General features: G+C 39.7%; 1 protein-coding gene across 3 annotated transcripts in view; it reads right to left on the minus strand.

Annotated features, from left to right (window-relative positions):
• The window catches only part of SMYD3 (SET and MYND domain containing 3), a 419,824-nt gene that overhangs the window by 119,147 nt on the left and 279,620 nt on the right, over positions 1-21,057 (minus strand). The gene's annotated exons all lie outside the window — the stretch shown is intronic.

Below are 21,057 nucleotides of genomic sequence, written 5' to 3' on the forward strand. Positions count from 1 at the left end.
TGCAAGTACTGAATTTACACACTGCAGAAATAACACTAGGCAATATGATGGAAACTAGGTGATATGACCAGAGCGGATTTTTGATCACATAAAGCAGCAGTATGATTCAATCAAAAAAGTGATACAATTTACCCTTAAAGAAATTAAGCCCCAAACTAACATACCCCAAAGTTTGAATTAAATTACACATGACAGAATGAGTCATGTATAAAATAAAATACCAGGTTTGCGCTTCCAGTGGCAACTGTGCAAAACCATGGCCATACTTTTTTATTTTAATCCTCTTTTTATTTTAATCCTCTTTATTTTCAATTTTACTTTACTTTTTAAATTAATTTAAAATTTATTAATGTATCCCCTAGAACCACTGGGATTATATTACTGATAATTACCACTAATACACATAGTAAATAATACCTGTATGCACATAAGCTTCCTTTTTCCAGTGTGCACTTTCACCCCACTTGTCTGCTGGTGTAAAGCAAGTGCATAGCTCTACAGATTCGGTAAAACAAGCCTGATTTATACCAGCTGGGGATTTAGCCTTTCTTGTTTCCATGAAGTCAACCAGTGTCTCGTAGAGCTGTACAGATCTCTCATACAGGTATGTAACAGAAAATGTAGAAAGCTGGAAGATGGCTGAACATTTCCTCCGAGTACTGACAGTTCCTTCCTGCCCGTTTCACTTGTAAGACAGAAATAACTCTCTGATGACCTGACCTTTAAAAAAACCACAACTTTTCTGTACTGAGATCTGCTAATCAGGTCAAATTGCAGAAGCAAGTTCACTGTTATGATCCTCTGAAAACTGAATGATTAATTCCTTACCCAAAGGCCTGAGCATAAATTCTGAAACAAACACTCCCTGTTTTACATCAAAAAATCACTTTACCCATTTGATTTAATGTGGCTGGACAGACATCACTGTCTAGTGAAGAACTAGTATGTTGTTACATCTACAAATCGTATCACCATTTGCTAAGATATAAATCATCAGTGTATCTGCCGATGGTATGGCTTGGCTCCCAGCCATCTGTATGACCACAAAGATAAGTACGTAAAAACAGTCAGTGTTTAACAAACTTATACAAAATCAATTTCTTGCCAAGTCAGATTAGACATTACACGGACATGCAGGTAGGTGTACAGAGTCCTGATGAGACAATGTCAATATTTCAGGCATGTTGCCAATTATTATTCAAACACCATCCCTGAAATGGATTTTCTTCTTGCAAAAGAACAATAGTGTTTCCAGAAATGAAGTGCACAGTGCTGTCTTGGTTGGGCAGCAGGGAAAAAACATTAAATTATCTTATTCTGTCCATTAAAAAGGAAGCATCTAGCACAAAAAGGTACTTTACAAGATGGAGCAAATCATGTCATCTTCAAATATTGACTCCTGCAGAGGCCTCAGCTATGACACGTGGATAGCTTTGCGCCTTTAAACATGATTTATAAGAAATGCTGGGTTTGGCAGGCTGTTATAACATGTCATGGTGCTACTAAATGCAAGTCAAACGTTCTGTATAATTCATTAGCATTCTTTTCTTGATTGGAAGCTAAGCAGTCACCTGTCCTTGCTGTTATTCAAAAAAAAGAAGACAGGGCAGTTATTCAAAAAAGTACTGGACTGACAAGCGTTTGGCAGGGGTGAATACCAGTGTATCAAAAGCCAAGTACAGAACAAGAGCAGTAAAACTGCAAATGGGTTTGTGGTCGAACTATTGAGCTGAACTGCAAACCTTGTTTCTGCATTAGATCACCAGTGTTTCTCAGGCAAATCACTTGTTTTGGGACACTGAGTTGTGCAGCAATCCTGCACAAGCAAAATTGTTGCTGCACACATTTTTACAACTCTCACACAAATTACGTAAGTACAAGACCTACCAGAGAAAAATCTTCAGCGTTAAAAGGAAACCACCACTTAGACTAACATATAATTTACATCTTTCACAATCCACACCACTGGATGCAGTATTAGTTTGCAAAGATCCACCTTTGACATTTCTCAGCCCTAATTCTATCAAAAAAACCCAACCAGTCTGACTTTACTAATAATGCATCCTACTTGCACCAAACATCCAACTCTAACACCAGTAAACAAAGAACCAAAATTGTTCTTTTATACAGGCATCTGCATGAAGTTGAAGAAGCTATAAAGCTATAATCACTATAATCACTTCTTTCCTGTGTCAGTTCATGCTGAAGACAGGCTGGATGTTCCCCCCCCTTTTTTCTTTTTTTTTTTTTTTTTACTTTTAAAACTGCATATCTAAACATTGAATTGTGGATTCTATACAAAGTGTTACAATACTAATACTTGTTTGACTGGACATTTTTCATAGATAGCAAGCCACCAAGATTATCATTGCGATCACCAACATTTCACATACTTACCCAGGTCCAAAGACAGGTCATGATAGTCCATTTAGACGATTTTCTATGCCATGTCCTTTAGACATATAAAATAAATATGTCTCCCTAAAAGCGTAGCTAGTTTAGCTGTAATAAAGTTTTCCTTCAAGTAATGTAAAACTTTAAAGAGAAACAGAACCACTGTTTACCTCCAGGATGCTCAGTTACTAGCCCATAGACAGACCTGTTTTCACTGAGTTACTTACACGCTTAAAATGTGAAGCACTTGAAAAGTGGATTTGTTGACAGAAAGGCAGTCAGTGAACACAGTGAAGTATTACAAAGCTGTCTTCCAATGTACTTTATGCCACATGTGGCAGGCCAGTTTTCTATGCAGAATTTGTACAAGCAGCCAAAAAAATGTGAGAGAGACCCACACTCCGGAATTCTTCCATTTTGAAAACAAATAACTAAGTTTTCAAACTCTGTACACGTCCTTTTAAGCCTTAAAGTGATTATACAGCAAGTTCACTGTAATAGCTTCTTTTCTCCTGGAAAAAGAGCCCAGGAAGAATAAATTTTCTAGTGGACTCTTAGCTGAAACCTGAACTATGAATCATGTCCATGATACCTACAAAGTGTTTCCCTGAAATGCATTCCCCCTATCACTCCCATAACACTTATAATGTGCTTACTTGGCTACACGTAATACATGAACATGTACCTTTAAGAAATTAACTTATTAATTACAGTTTCAAAGTTCACAGTTGTTGGGTTTTGATCTCTTTAGAGAGAGCTGGTAAAAAAGAGACTGAAAAGAGTCCTACATGAGGAAAGCAAAAAGGAAATACAAGTGAATGGGGTCTCCCGTTATTACAGAGGAGGATATAACCCAGGGGATAGCTAGGATTACAATTTTCCGGCCTGCAAAAAGCCCAGCATCATCACCACATTCAAAACTCTTCCAGTCTTCAAGGAATGATTTAATGGCCATCATCAGGAGATTTAGACTGGACATTAGGAAGCATTTCTTTACCAAGAGGGCAGTCAAACACTGGAACAGGCTTCTTAGAGAGCTGGTCAATGCCCCGAGCCTGTCAGTGTTTAGGAGACATTTGGACAATGCCCTTAACAACATCCTTTAACTTTTGTTCAGCCCTGAAGTGGTCAAGCAGTTGGACTAGGTGATCACTGTAGGTGCTTCCAACTGAAATACTCTACTCCAACTCTATTCTATTGCATCTCCCCTCTACCAAGCAGTAAGAAAGCAGGGGATCTAGCTCAGATTCTAGCTCTTTTTAAAATTTTACTTCTCCTAAAATCTTTTGAGGGAGTCACCGCTGAGGAAATTCTGCCAATATCACATTAACGATGGTATTCGCAGTATGAAGCCTGGTGCAGCGGGAATCCTCTGAAGATAAGTATTTACAAATAGCAGAGTGTTGAAATAAAGTTTCAGTGTTCTCTCTTTCATCAGCAGTTATGCAGATCACCTTCTACTCTACCACTAATATTGATTTATATTAATCATGGAAACTTCATGGCTCGCAGGCATGGAAGAAAAATCAATGCAGTAATGTTCTTGTTGGTTTTCTGCTAGCCAGCACATTTGCATGATGGAAGAGGGCACACAACGAAGCCCTTTGGTGAGTCTGAAGGTAAAAAGATGAGAAATGTGAGAGAAAAAACGCTGCTAGCGAATGGAAAGTAAATCTTTCAACAGCCCTTACACAAATACGCATTGAATGCTGATTTTATTCTGCCATCTCAGAAGACTCTACTTGGCAATCGGTATAAGAGAAGCTCCAGGAACCACATTTCTACTAGGCATTTGCTACATCTCAGGATTATTATTCAGATGCTACAAAAAGACAGATCTCTTCTCATACTCTCAATGCATAAAAATAGCCATAGTAAAGCTTACTTATTCAATACTAACAGTGCATTTCATTCGTACATACTTCTCTTTCAATAATAAATGGCATACTGTTGTGTGACTTCATGACTAATGTAACAATGTGTTCTTTAAAATAAAACCCTCCACAACCACATACATATCTGTGTCAGAGAAGTCAGGATACTGGATGAACTGGTACTTACGTATCACTGGAACTGATAAAATAGAATCTGTAGCATGACAACCAAAGCACTGATGCAAGCTGAAAGATATAGCAAATATAATGAGACTAAAGGGGAAATATACATTCAATTTGTGTGAGGTATTGACTCGTTAGACTGCTCCATCTCCTGAAATGCAGAATGCCAGTGGAGTCAATGGAGATATTCCTATTTATGTTTGTAACAAATTTTCACACAGAACTTTTTTTACTGAATTGTGGTTCACTGGTCTACACGCTTAACCTACTTCTGCCTAAACAAAAGTATTATTATTTGGTGTAATTCTGTAATGGAGTGCGTAATAAAGAAGATTATATAAAGCCACTGAATTCACTCTCTTAGAGTATCCCAAAATTCCCTTTGCATATAAGAACTCTTTTTTGGAAGTTAGATTCCTTTTTGTATTGCACCAGGAAACTAGATGCCACAACTTAACTGCAGTTTTACACACTAGGAAATGAACTACATAGGCAGTAATTTGCATTTGTAAAAAATGAAAGCAGAATCTAATTCTTACTACCAGAAGAGAACATAAAAAAGTAATAGTATACATTAGTAGCATTTCAAGACATCATGATATGGCTGAAGTTTTTCAAAACTAACTTCCTGTATTAATGAACGCACATGAATTTCAGCTGTAACGGGTTATATTTAGGATGTCAGATTGCCTTTAAGCACAACAGTCCGAAAGAAGAACCAAAATTAACATCACATAATGCACACCTGTTTAAATCTTTCTCTGCTGTAGAACTTACTCAACAAATGAACTCTTTCCAGTAGTGCATCCCTCTCTTGATTAAACTTGAAGATTTGCAAGCACAGAAACAGATACAATTTTCTAGTTTTCTTCTAAAAACCCAGGAAAGAACAATAGCTTTTGTTTGCCCTGTCTTAATGAAGCTGGAGTAACTCTCCAGAGCATGAATTTGGAGAAATGTCCTTAACAGGTTGGTTGATGTTCCTTCTATTGAGGTTTGTTTTGTCCTGTGAAGTTAATGACTGCACTGCAGGTGAATTACAAACCACAATCAGATAACAAAAGTGTAACTGATTACTGTACTAATTTAGTGTTACTAAAAGTGTACTGATTTCTGTGAATTCACTTTACATCCTCCTTTTTTACTAATTCCTGCTATCTATTTAAAGGCCAAATATCTCAAAGTTTTATCGGAATGTAAACAATTGGTTAAAAGCTCTAAAGTAGTAATGCTAATACAGGCTTTAGAGGCAAAAACACCCCCCCAACAAACCCAAAACAAAAAACAAAAAAAACCACCAAAACAAACAAACAAAGAAACAAAAACCAAAACCAACAACAAGGAGGATTTAACAAAATATTGTAAATTTTAGAAGTAATTTTAAGCTACTCTGCAAGTTCAAAGAAGGTGGGTATGTATTTTATGGAAATCATTAAGTGGCAAAATTTACCTGCTAACATTATTTCACCTTCTGTGTATACAAAACCCCATACCATGCAGGAAAACACTGAAAAGTATTCTACCATATAAAATACAAGACCAATGTAACATCATGCGCCCTAAGAAAAAATCGTGGGGGGGGTTAAAATCAAAATGCTTTACAGAACAAAATGATCTGAATTTTATTATTTGAAACTTTCAGTGTTTTTTCTGGTACTTTCAATTCAAACAAAAGTATTTTACACATTAAAGCCTCAAAACATTGAATGTCAGCACTGGAATATAATTCCTTGAGTCCCTGTGTAATGCTACTTTTCAAGAATAGCTCACATTCAGTGCAGAACCTGGCATCCTCAATCATTGGCACCTGATGGGACCTGTAGTTCAGTGACTGTCACCTCACCTTCTCCTGTCATCTACTGAGGCTACAGTCAGACTCTCACTATCTTGAAAATGCAGCAACATCTCCGTGCAGCAGGAGCACTGGGGAGCAGGAGAAGCGAAGGCCAAGGGAACACACCACCTGCACGCAGCTTCACAAGGCACAGGGTGGCACACACCAGCCACACGGACCCCAAACTCACCCAAAACACAACCTTACAATTCAGCAAACTGAATCGCTTTCATTGTGTTTGATTCAAACCAAGACAGGTTTCCTTTCCATTTCCATGGAAATGGGATTTTTTTGCGTCTGCAGAATATTTGCATTTGCAGGCACAGAGGGGGAGCTGAAGTTACTGCACTCGATAACCAGAGGAGACGTGAAACCAGGCTTCCCAGCGTACGGCATCTCAGGGATCCACCAGCCATGTGTTTCCTACCATGCGAGGCCAATCCTGCAAGAACTCCAGCTCCACACAGCAGCAATAAATCCTTCTTCACAACTGATTTCTATGCCTATGTAATTCAAACCAATGCAAATGAAGTTAATAAAGCTGCAGAAATTTACAGCAGCAGATAATTTGGCCCAGAAAGAATGAATTGCTAATTAGTAAGAGCAAGGGTTGGCATGACAGTCTCAGCCAGCTTCAGCCTTGGTGTTAAGCACAGAATATCTCCATTTATCTCATTTGTTCCTGTCACAAACGTATTTAGGAGAGTTCTACCTGATGCATAAAAATTTCTTTCCTCAAATTACTACATTGTGCATCAGAGTAATTTCAACACTTACTTCCTTTCAACAATTCAGATAATTATGTTTAAGAACTTAGAACAAGCTTACATAAAGTCGCTTTATTTATTATGTGACAGATACTGTATCACTCATGAGTAACCAGAGCCTGTCACATTGGAAAATTTCATGAATAATGTGTCATATATTATGCATGCATGTATAGTTCAGCATAGTCAAATATAACCAAACAATTAATAAAACAACCAAAGAATGCATAATTGAAGTGCTAAATCTGAGAACTCAGAACTGAATTGACTAGCAGAGAATTACTCATCTGCCAGAAAAATATCCATTGTAAAGTAATCTGAGTGCACCCACCCAACCTACAGCCTTTTTAAAAAATTAAGTATTGCTATTAGAAATTGATTATAATTTTTAATAGCAATAAATCCCCATTAAATTAGTTATTGCTTACCACGGCTATAGCATCCATCTTTTGAAGCAAACTTAGCAAATCGCTAGCTAATGCTAATGACAAATTTTGAAAGGGATTACTCCTTAATTAAATTATATCATATACTGTAGTAGTCATAAGATAGGATCATTTTGATGCCAACTGCACCTTGATGTGAACAGTCTGTATTGGAATGAACCACATAATACAAACCCAGTAGTTAGTGTAATTAGGAGAAGCATGAGGGCTACTTAGATTGCTTTTTTTTAATATCCGGGGGGGGGGGAAAAACACTTTAGATTAAAAAATTATGTTCTCACAAAAAAAAAAATAAATCTTAAACTATGAAGGACTCCTCCCAAGGACCTGTCTGTGGTGTGTTTTCTCAGTGGTCTACTTAATGTGACATAACCACCAGCACATCGGGAGCATGGGACAGGCTTATTTTCCAGACAGAGATTTGCTACCAAGGAGTCTCCCTGAGTGAGTTACTGAGTTTTTACAAAAGGCCACAAGCTTCTTTTGTTACAAAAACAACAATAAAGCAAACTGTATCTTCCAAATCTGTCCATTCTACATAACCTGTCATGAATCACTGTAGTTATAGTACTAAATTTAAATTTCAGACTCTGATCAACACATGCAATATTGTTTATATGGATTGGTGATGGTTTTATCTGTGATTCAAATGGAATGAAAAGGGATTTACACAATTCCAGTGTCTCGTTCCAAAGGAGCTGCTGGACATGCTTTGGACCCCAAACCAGGCAGAACCCCAGTGTGCGGAGGAATTGGCTTTTAGGTTTTCAGGTAGTGAAGCTCTAGCAGAAGTGGGTCTCTTAGAACAAGCAGGGTCTCTCTAGCATCTGCAACAACTGAGCAGCTTTTGCCACAACAGAAGTGCAAGAGAAAAAGGAGAAGTTTATAGGCAGCTGCCACACCAACTCCAGCAACCAAAGCCATTCCCTCGAGTTTAAATAAATTAGGGAGTCTCTGGCATGTTCTGCACACTCTTCCTCATGCAATTAGGTCAGGAAGATGAGCACAGGATATCTACGGTTATGCTTACAGCAGCAGAGTCCCCAGAAATGGGGTAGAAATCAGGTCTCCCAGGCAGAAAGAGGAGCTGGTTAGCAAAAGACAGTGGTGCCCTGCAACATGCTGCATCTCAGTGCAGCCAGTGCAGCCCACAGCAGGACCCATGGTTTGGTGACACCGGCCAGTGGCTGCCACACCACTGCCAGCATGGTGGCTCCCAGTCAGTCCCTTCCTTAGTAAGGCTGAATGGTAGGAGAGGAGGTCACCCCCTCCTGCAGACAACCAGGTGCTCCCTAAAGCAGAAGACTCAATGTGGAGGCACAAGTGGCATTTACTCCAAACCTCATTTCAGGCTCATTTGAGACTGAAACACAACGTAAGTGACAAAGTATCTCTCATACATAAATTTGTGTAAATGAAATAAAATAAAATAATATAAAATAAAACCCACAATGAAATCTTGTGTAACCCCCTAGTTAATCAAATCTACTAAAGGGCTTGAAATATTACAGCCGCAACTTGAAAATCATCTTCAGGTTTCTTACTTAGTTTTGTGCAGTTAAGATGAGTAAAATCTCAAACCAGAGGGCTAACTATTCCCAAACATGCAAAAGTTTGGATCCAGTTCTGAACTGTGTGGTTGGCCTTGCCTCCCTACCGGCTGGAGCCCAAGCCTCCATCACCAAGCACCCAAACTGTGATAGGGATGAGAACATATGTGGGAAACTCCGCTCTTACGCACATCTAACTCCACAGTTGTCATCACCTCCCTCTTCAGTCTTGGCTGCAAATCTGAATGAAGCCCAGTGGTGCTGCAGTCCTTTCCTCCCCCTCTTTGTATTGGTCTTTTTCTCCTTACTTTGAAATATTCTTGCCTACGATGCCAACTGAAAGCCCTCAAAGCTGGAATGCTTAATGTCACTTAGGCTATGCAAGGGAGGCGAACTTTTATTGGAAACATTCCTTCCCTGCTTTTTTCATTTTCGCTGCTCCCACGCTGTTGTTGGCAGCTTTAGATCCATATCAGAATGAAAGCACGGAAGATGTATGCGTATAGGCAGTGGTCCTCTAAGGCACTTCGTGTGCACAAATATCTGCAGCTGTGCGCTGCTTCTGATCTGTAGGAGACTACATATGGGCACTGAGATCAGAACACATCAAATCCCGGTTATTAAATGCATGTGTCTTTAAAGCAATGAGCCTTAACTCCTGTTAAGAGACTCCAATAATAATAAGAAAAATACATTATATTCACCCCCCCAGCAGAAGGGATATTATTATTTCATTCTCTCTGTTCAGGTCATACTAGCACAGAGATACCACAACTTAAAAGACTAATAAGGCTTAAAGCGAGGTGTCTTAAAAATTCTAAAGCACAGTTATTATTCAGATCATATTTACAGCTTTTTTCCCTCTCTACAGCCAAAGTTCTTGTATGGCTTCACACTCTTGGCAGAGCAAGAACTGGCAGCTAGAAGCCCAAACCAGGTGCATTCAGATTCCTACATGATGTACGTTTTTAACGGTAGAGATGAGAGCTGGGAACAAAATAACAGGCAGGTTTTTCATCTCCATGCACATTCACACTGAGTTTAGCTGTCCTTACAAACTAAGGATCACAATAAAGAGGAAGCTGATAATTAAGGAACTGCTATACATGAGTGAGACTAGCTGATGCAAAAGTCCACTTTGGCTTCATCCCCTGAAATTTTATGCTGTAAATGAAGCAAAAATAATATGAAGATATAAGAAAGAGGCAAAGGAAAGCAAGGCTTTCTTGCAATTGTTATTTTTCTTTTTTTTGTATATTGATTGAGACAGAACTGCATGCTGACCTTTGAAATAATGTCTAAAACGTACAGCATTTTTTCCATTAATTTAGGAAATATAATGTAAGAGAAGAGACTCAGAAGCATTTCAGTCAAGAAACTTTATAACCAACATAAATTCTTAAGGGTACATACTTCAGACAGCTTATGGAGAGCTACCACTGGTACAAATCCCCACAGAATGAAGCAGTGATACCCCTCAAAAGGTGTAGACTTCATTAGAACCTTATCTTGCAGTCCTTGCTCATGCAGAAATCCCTACCAACACCTGGAGACATTTTACTGGTACAAGTATTTCAGGATGCAACAGAGAAGGGGCAATATGCTGAACAAAGGCCAGTTTCGTTTTTTAGACTCTGCTTACCGGGATACTGGTGCAACCAATTCTTTATATGTATTTATGTTTTTGTCCTGCTTTGATTTTCAGATTTGCATTACAGCTGCAAATTCAGTATATTAGGTTGTTGTATCTCCAGTTGCACATGAGATCCACAGCAATCATCTGTAAGGAGTATTCAATGATATGCATGGAACAGGTTGGTGATCCCTACCCTAGCTGATCCCTGTGCTTCCAGTGAATATATAGAACCAACAGGACATGCATCTTGGCAGAAATGTATATATTTGTAATTTTATTTGCAGAAGGAATGAATCTTGACTATAACATTTAGCAGGGAAATAAAAGAATAGCTGCTTTTAAATTATTTTTATCTACTTAATTCCACATATATAATATGCAATTGATTTAGCCTAGACAACGGTTAGTTTGAAAAAGCTGGAGATATTTCTGGGGTCTTCGTGTTTTATTTTATTTCCCAGTGTAGTAAGATCTTAAATTACAGATATGGGTATCTGACATAACGCTATACCAAGCCCCACACTTTCATTTACATTTTCCCAGGCAGCAGACAGCCACTTACTGGGTGCAAACTCAAGCTTCTGCACTGGGGTGTGTATGAGCTGACCTTAAAACCTTTACATTTGGAGTGAGGTGAGCCTGGCACCCTTTAGTTACCTTCCTGAATTATGAGTCTACCACTAAGATTTCCACTTTCTTGTCTATGCAAAGAAATGCTGAGTCTTGGTGCAATTCTCCTGTGAGTCTGATGAGAATTTCAGCTGACGTTATATCAAAAGGTTCTCCACACAAGGACGTCTCCAACCAATTCATAGGTGATATAATACAAGCACCTCTCCTAACGCTGATGTCAGGAACATTTTGTCACCTGAGAGGCAGAGACGAGCTTCAAAATCACATTGATCACCTCCCTGCCCTCCGAAACAGTGACGTTTGAATTCCTGTATCCCTCTGGAGTGCAACTGATAGGCCTGGGCAATTCATCTCTGCTTTCCTGCACTCCCAATCTGCTGTTACCAGCTGTTCTTACATGGAAAACCAACTGTTTGCAACTAGTCATGTAAAATACGATTTAAAAAAACACATCAGTAACAGTGAGGATGGTAATACAAAAATGCTAAATGCCAGGCTGTTGTTGATTTTGATATTTCATATTTGATGAACAAGCTGGAATTTCCAAATTGAGAAAGCAGCAATTAGCATGCTGGCTACCTCAAACACACATCCATCCCTGTCAACAGGTTGGTCTTGCTGTCCGCTAAGAGGTAGTAATAGACTGCATTCTTCATCCTTATAACGTGTAAAGCCATATTGCAAAGCTAAAACATGCAGCTTGTGACAAGTCCGCAAACCTCCAGGTTCTCTTGGTGGGAAGAACCCCGTTCACATCAAATGGACATTTATTTTTCTTCAATTCAGAAATCAGATGATGACTCTCCAAGTATTAGCAGAGCTATCTGCAGGCAATAAGGGAGTGGTGAATGGGACAGAGACTTGGGGGATGTCTTGAAAATACCACAATGAACAACATGGAACCATTTCTATTTGGCATATTTGGCATGTACACCTATATTTTCTAATACAAAATGAGACAGTAATGCCATATCCCCTCAGCGACTATATCAAGGAATAAAAATATGACATAATATTTACAAACCTCTTGTGCTTTTCCTCTCCCTTCTCAAAAAGCATGAACACTCTGCCTTCACCTCCATGTTCAATCATCAGTTATTTTGCAGTAATATTCACTATATTTTTACCTTCTAGCAGTAAAAAATAACTTGACTCCGGAATTACAAAGTCAACTTTAATGACCAAATTGAGGATTTGGTTGCAGTTTCAAACAAACTTTTCTTGGGACCTGTTTATTCAGTCATTACATTAAAAAAAAAAAAAAAAAAAAAAAAAAAGCCAAAACCTCTTAATCTTACTGGACCTTTATAGTTCCTCCCAATAATAACTAAAACACTTTTTTGATCAGTGGAGTCAGTAAACTGAAGGAATTTTGCATTTGGATGTCATGATAATTTTGCCTGGGCAATAAATCGGACTGTGGGCACATACATCTTTTAATATGAATTTCCCAATCTTTAAAAAAGAATGAAGGAAAAGGGAAATTAAAATTATACAAGAAAGAAAAGTAGGAAAAATGATAAAGGACTAAGTCTTATTTCTGATAATCCTTTGATGCACCTTTGTATCCAAACTCCATTAATCATACACTCCTTTGGCTGAAACAAATGAAAAACTAATTTGTGCCTGCCTTGTCTGAGAAACATCACACATTAAAAGAAAACATACGGGTCACTGAAAACAGAGTTTTATAATAGAACATATCGGTATACAAAGTGCATTAAAATAAGAGGAAACAAAATCTTCTAAAAGCAAATTTCATCATTTCAAACCGTGGTGCATCTGTATAAAACAGAAGCTGGAACAACTCTGCAGGCTTTATAACTTTTCAATTAGTGGTTCTCAACACGCTGACTTACCGGCCATGTACCTGCACAGACGCTGCCACACCAGCACCAGGCAGGCAAGCGCAGGCACCAGCTTCTCACCTTTCTCCTGTTCCTGCCTAATGTCTCATCATCACCACCTCATCATCACCACCACTAACCTGCCCTCCCTCTCGCCTTCATCTCAAACACAACCTCACAAATTACAGTAGGAAATAACGGCGGCCAGCCCGGCTGCGGGCTGAAGGCAGACAGGAAAATGGCAAAAGCCGCACACGCAAATGGCTGACCATCAAAACAGCCATTTGCGAAACAGATGTGCTGCCTCCAAATAATATTAAATAAGCTTTCCAGGGCTGCCACTCTTAGATTCACACTGGGGCTAATCAATATTGCCCTGCAGCACTGGAGAGACTTGCCCACAACCTCGTGAAGGTTCCTGGTTTAATGTAACTCAGCATGATAGTATCACTGGCTTCAGAATAGAATGGTGTACCCCATGGAGGTGGCAAGAAAGCAAAAGCTGAGTGCGGGCAGGCACCGCAGCGTGTCTCCCATCAGGTGACCCCCCTCCCTGGCTGTCTGGGACAGGGAGCACGGGTTCTGCTGCACGAACCCTCAAAGGCAGAAGCACTTTTGGGGCTGACAAGCCAGGCCAGAGGAAATGAAGGTGACGGGGTGAGCGAATTTGCTGCTTCCATGAAATAAGTGAGCCTTCCCTCAACCCAGCCAGTCTATAAGTTTGTGGGAAGTTTTGTTTTATAAATAAGGTTGAGCCTATGGCCAGGAGGCATTGTGGGGCTCATGATAATCACCCTGGTGCTGAGGGGTTCTTTTCCTAACCTACACCTAGAAATCAGACCGCAGCATCTGGTGCTCCCTCAGACTGCAGAAAAAACTCTGCAGTATTACCAGGACCAAGGCGGCTTGGGTACCAGCACAGCATCAGCCACAGACTTACTCCATCACGGCTCCAGCCCTTACTCCCTGTCCCCTCAATGGGCTAACGGCTGCAGCCCAGAGCATTAGGTACACACAATAAAGAAAGATCTCAAAGACAAATTCTTCCTTCCATGGCACTCATTAGCTCTCTCTGGTGGAGCCTTGCAGCTCCCCAGCTCCCAGCAGGACCTTCAGTCCCGTGTGTTACGATAGACATGCTCCAGCTGCTAAGGCAGCCCCTCTAATGGACTGGCAGTCTCATTCGAAAACTCCTTCCAGCATTATAAATATTAAAAACTCAGCTGATTTGGCATGCATCTGACACACTTCTTTCATACAAAAGTCCATCTGCAAATATATGTATTTTAAATGTTCCTTTTTCCATTACTTAATCCCTTCATAATTTGTGCTTATAATTTGTAAAGCACAGAAAGGTCTGTTGTTCTTTTAAGAGCTCAAAATCTGTACCAGTTTTTCATAATTAAAACCAACACACTGCTGTACTTGAGCAAGATCTACCGCACCAAACACAATTACCCTATCAATTGACTACACATCAATAGGACAGCACATGATTAGACAACAGTGGGGAATCCTAATGATCCCCTGTGAGAATTGGGGTAGTGCAAGCCTCTCATTTTCTGCTCCATGATGTGTAGATGAAAAGTACACCGGAAAGAATACAAAATGAACGGTAATATTTCCCTGCACATCCTAACTTCATTTTCATGGGAATGTGGCAATCTAACAAAAGACCAAGACCAGAATTATCAGCTGGAAGACAAAAACCCACTGATTATAACGTCTTACTTCAGAGCTCAATGACTTGTCTGCTTCTTTAGCCCTGGTATTTTCAAAGCGGCTGTTAGACACACACTCACCCCACAAGAATTTGGGGGTTCACCAGTATCCACAGCTCGACGGCAGATACAGTCCTCGCAGGACCAGACATCATTCCATGGCACACTGCAAGGATGCCAGCCAATTTTTATTTGTGTTTATTCCATTCCCCATCACCTGGGTAGTGGAAAGTTCAAACCATGCATAGGGGCTGGTTTTTAATGCTCTGAAGAAGAAAATTATTTTAGAATGAGCTATAAACCATGCTTACACACTCTATTCATTTCAGCCCAGGACATATTAACATCCCAAGAGAGATCTGAATGTTACCAGAGGCTGTCAAATTAACAGAAATACATTGACAAAGAGAGTTTGTTCAGGGAATGTTAGTGCAGCAATAATGGTGCTAAGTGATGGCAAAGCATCACTTTGCTTAGAACAAAATTTCATTTTTGCCTGTTCACAACAATAAATGCCATTTCTGCCTCCTGATTTTTGTCCTTGGTTGATTTGTTTGGCATATTTTAAAGGGATTCTATGGCTTTCTCTTTAATGTTCTTTACTGGCCATTTCTAAGAATCCATACATTACAATCTGCGACACTTAGAAACTCCCCAACAGAGCTGATCAGATTGCTTTGTGGTTTTCGGAAATTTAGTGATGCATACACCACAGTACAAATCCAGACATTAAACAGAGAAATTAGGGAAGTCCTTTGTCAAGCGCCTGCTGTTTTAGCGAATACCTGCTACTTGGTATTACTTGGTGCAATACCTTTCAATAATCTGATTTTTTGACTGCTCCAGATCTCTTTTGTCACATACTAAAGTAGACAGAGCTGTGCTTCCCTCGTTCCCTGGGCAGCTGATTTTGTGGCACACATATCAACATTACCAACAGGATTTTCCATACTACATTAACCTCATAGTTTGCCTTGTCCAATACCAAGGGACTAATGTTATCCATATGTTATTTTTAAATATTACTTATTTTGCCAGCCTCGATTCGACCTACATTTTTTTCCTTTCTTGGCAACAGATGTGCCTTGAACAGGACGATCTCAGCTTAGAGAGCGAGAGCTGTCTAATGAGTAGCTCAGTTTTCTCTTCTTCACTTTCTGCCAAAGCTTTGCTACCTCACTGCTCAATTGCTACGCAATTAGTAAGCTCCCTTCTTTCCTTAACTACTTCTACCAATACAATTCAGCAGAAATCAGCATGTTTTGAAGACTCTGAAAAAATTAAATAGTTGATTTAGCCTGAAACTTCTTTAATGCCTTGTCTGGTGATGATCCACACCAAAGGAGTCACAGTAATGTACTTCTTAGACTGCTCTAAGCTGAAGTTGGTGAGGGAATGGGAGGGAAAAGGCTGGGAGATTTCTATCTTCCCAGCCTGTGAGAACATCTACTCATGGCTCAAAGCCATCTTTCCTTCCATTGCTCTGCTTCTGTGATGAATAAGCTCAGGTAATCAGAAGGATCTGACAGTGTATCTATCTTTCTAGTGTTTGCACTCACCCATGTAGTACTTGATAAGTTAACGGCAATGAGCAGTGTACCAAAACCAATGTGCTCTGGCAAAAGTCACTTAGGACACTTCTGTTGCAAGCTTTACACCTGTAAAGTGAGTATTTCGCTTTGAGGAAATAATGAAGCCTTTGGATCACAGACCTTAAAACCACTCGTATATTGACATACTTACAAGCTGAAATGCAAAGGTCGCTATCCCATATTTTGGATGACCTTCTCAACCCTAAAGTGCCCATGACTATGTGATGTTGTTTGCTCCCTGTCCCAAGTCACTCCCCTGTAAATTCAATTAGCAAAAATAATTGCTCCACCACAAACTGACTAAAAATGCCAGGACCCATTTAGAGACAACAATCATTAAACAAAACCCATTTGCAGGAGAGCTGAAGGCATTTCCAATACTCATATGAGATTTAAAAATAGAAGACACTTCAGAGTGCTTAAACTGCAGACAAAACCCTGTTTAATTTCAAAGGTGGCAGGGTTACTAATGCATCAGCTACTTCAAAGACGGCAAAATAAATTGCTTTTTTAAAACATTGGCAGTTCCATCCAACATGATGGGAAATACATAAGATTTACCAAATAGGAAATCTAATGTGCACAGGTTGTTCAAAAGTTGCCTTAATTTGTATGAGTGAGCACAGCAAAAGGCATAAAGCCTCAGCTTTGGAAACTGCTGTTTAGTCATGAACCTCAAATAAGTCAACCCACAAGGCCACCTCTCCCTGTTTCATTCCATAATGCTGGAAAAATAAAGTGTTGTTTATATAGCTGGAAGGCTTTGCTTTATTATAAAACACAACAGGAGAGTCATTTATTTAATATCATTATTTAGCATGTGCATGACCATAGATAAAAAGCAATCCACTCAAGAATTTCAGGCCTCCCCTGAAATATTTTTACAGTCCTCTCAAAACCAATGAACTTTTGACTCAAGACTGGATTTTCTTTTCAATAATTATTTTTCCTGAATCTATTAGCAAGCTCTGATTACCTTTACACTAAATGCAATTAAAACCCCAATACCACGCACACCGGAAGGGCATACGCCTGGTTATTAGGATGCTCATTCTCAGGCTGAGCTGGCAAGAGCTGTTCCTCCACACTGAATTTTTACTGGCTCCACACCACAATTCAACGAGGTCCCCAAATAAAAATGTCAAAATTATATTTGGTTTATGCTTGAAAAATTTCCCTTGCAGTTAGGAGCTCATATAAACATAGCTCTGCATGGTTAACACTGGCAGAGTCCCTAGGCATCTAAGGTGTGCTATGCTGAGTCCCTTGGGAAGATGTCTTGATGACAGAATGGTCACCTGGAGAGATTCACACCCACCCATTTTTACATAACTATGGTTTACCCCAATAGCAAAATGAGAAATGGAACAGGTGAGCCTGTAAGATGCTTTCAGAAGAGGAGCATAAGGAAATCTATCACAAAAAACATTCGAGTTTAACACCAAAACCCTGAAGCCTGAGTTAAAAATAAATAAATAACTAAAAAATAAAAAACGCTATCAAGACATAAGAAACCAGAGGCTAACTGCACACTTCTTTGCAAATCGTGGCTGTGTAAACAAATTCAGGTGGAGGATTAGGTACACTGGGTGACAAGCTGAATAGTTTCCTGCCAGGTCTGAATTTTCATCAGGGTATGCCAATCTCCATCTGATGCACAGAGCCAAAACAAAAGCTCAAGCTCCACAACTGCTTTGAAATTGGGACAAACTGCTGCCAGCACATGGAGAGATAGCGCAAACCTTGTAAAAGAATGATTCTTAACGCTTCATGTTCAATATATGATGGCTATTGATCCAAGTATTGAATGTGTTTTACAGGGAATTGAAGTATTCCTGAAAAGAATCTGCCAATATTTAGGAAAATTTGAACTTTTACAGCCTTTATCTACCACTTTCACATATGCCTATGTATATATGTATAAAGTATAATAGTTAGATCACCGTCTCTGGCTTTTGTCAAACAAAAGAAATGTCAAACTAGTAACATCACCTTTTTTCTATTAATAAAACAAGAGGATGCTATCAACTTTCAGAAGAGGGAAGGCCTCATCATGTTCCCCCTTCCTATCCAAACTCACTGAACAGTAAATATTTCAAAGGGTTCAAGCTTGTTCATTCACTCTCTTTTCCCAGCTTTGCATAGTTGCTTTGAAGCAGCTGTCCTCAAAGGATCAGATACTGAAATTTCTAATCCTGTTTCAACTTCTCAGCAAGACTTCTGAGTTCTGTTAAAGATTAGGCAACATTTTTTTCTGTGCTGAGGCCTTCTAGGCATCCGAACAAGGAACCAGCCTCCAAATATACTAAACGAAGGTGACATTGCTTTGGCCATGAAACCCCTTAAAGAAGATAATTTCGATTAACAAGAAAAATGGACAAAAATGCATGATTTAAGCCAGATCTTATTATTCCATCTGAATCAAAAAACATATATACGTAACAAATTTCTACAACAGAGTATATAGGGAACAACTGGGATTTTAGGAATTGTGCTATATAAGAAAAACGTTCCCAAAAAGGGTCAATGTATATTGCATGATTGAAAGCCAAATGTCCTGTACATTCCTACCCTAAAACGCTGTTATGTTTAGCAAAGGTTGCAAACAGCCCACTCTCAGGTAGGAAGTACAGAGAGGGAGTGCTACCACAGCAGTCCTGCAGGCAAATATTTGCTGCATATATGTGTTATGCCAGGCAATTTAAGGTACGTGTGTGTGTACAGGCATGGGCACAATTACGAGAGCAAGACAACAATGTTGTGCAGCACCACATCTCACAGGTGCGGTGTTTCACATTTCAGCTGGGCTGGCAGGGCTTGTTAGTTAAATTACCCTTTACCCATTTCTGTGAAATATGTGGTGATAGAAAAGATGGGGAGATTTTGTTTTCTGAAATTAAGTAGAATGAATCATAGGTATGGATATCATTATGGAATAATAATATCATCCACATATGGCCAAGTTCTTCTCTAAACACAACCCCCCGCAGCCCCTGCTGTAGTTGAGGGACCGCCAGGTTGTGTGCTCCCAACACAGAAGCGCACACCGGCAGCTCTGGTGCTGACAAGTGTCTCTTGAAGACCCGTTTTGTCTGGTTCTGGAGCCCTGCTGACAAGAGCCTTGCTTCCTTGTGTCCCACGGAACCTGTGCCAGAGAGCAGCCCTGGAACCAAGGAGGGGTTTGATTTATTTTTCTCTATAGTTGACTCTAGGGGTGCTGGAGAGGGGAAACGTGCAATCCTTTGTATGCAAAGCTATCAAGCAGCCAGGGACAACCCCTTCATTTCTATCCAGCTCCGGGTTTAAGTGCCATGCAGGATATTTAATTGTGATGTTTACTTCTTCCAGATAGGAAAAAACCTGGGTAGGCCCGTTAAAGACCAAAAATTCTCAACCGCAGCCCTTGGTGCCAGGGGGGGGATCATAACCACACACTTTCTGGATCAAAGCCAGAAGTACAGTATGAGATTAAAGATGAGATGGGGAAACACAGGACTAAAGTTATAAAGCAAAAGAATAAAACAGTACAAGTCCTCAAAAGCATTAAAAGAGAACCTGAGGGTTGTGAAGCATTTACAATGGGACGGGGATGGAAAGTGTAACACAGACAATAAACAGGAGGAAACTGAAGTAGGAATGAGCTCCAGTGCTCTTGCTGTCATGTGAACCATGTAGTGTGGAGAGTTCAGGTTACGGGCTACAAGTACTACAGAGGTAAAAAAAATAATGTCTGAACAGCAGCCTTTGAATGCATTTGCCCAAGGTGTGAACACAAGAACATACATGAACCAGCTGGATCAGTGATTCAAACACTGGAAGGAAAACCAGGACTTCTGAACACTTGGTATAGTAATATTATCTTATTTCTTACTTTTCATTGCCTGCTTGCAAGCTACACTGCATGGGTTTGCAGTATTTGCAGTCTGGCTATGAGACACAAGGAAATCAAAGCTAGAGCTACAGATCAAAAACACAAGAAAACCTCTAGTCAGGGCTTTTTTCATCAGAAAGTCACACACACACACAAAATTAGCATGAGTAATTAAAAATCCAGGCTAGGATTAGTCAAGCCAATTCTAGACGTACATCCCAGAGAGCTGCCCAACCTCTCTTTAGGATCACTAAATAGCCTTTTCTAGATCATGAGTCATCTCATTTTCAAGTTGCTGTCTGGTTTAGATTTGAGGAATTTCATCCTAGCATCATTTGAACTTCTGGCTGCAAAGGGAGTCCAGACAACCTGCTTTGCAATACTATCCATCTTCTAAACATCTAGAATGACACAGGACAGATTCCACCCCTGGGGCAATGCACATTATGGTGAGCAGTTCATTCTAAATGTTGAGCAGTGCCACCAACACATTTGACAGCTTTTGCTACTTGCCTACAAGTGGTTCCTAACAGCCATGGTGCCTCATGAAAGCTCATAGCTCATTCTATTTTTGGTAGACTTCCATGAAGTTTCTTTTAATTTAGAGAAGCTCAGTTCTGGGAACAAGCTCTGTCTCTCTAACAGTTATGCAGCAGTGCTTCTGACTTCATCCCTTGAAAAATAAAGCCTGTGACAGTCATAAACACGT

Source organism: Falco punctatus (genome assembly GCF_963210335.1).
Source record: "Falco punctatus genome assembly, chromosome: 5".
In the NCBI taxonomy this organism is placed as follows: Eukaryota; Metazoa; Chordata; class Aves; order Falconiformes; family Falconidae; genus Falco; species Falco punctatus.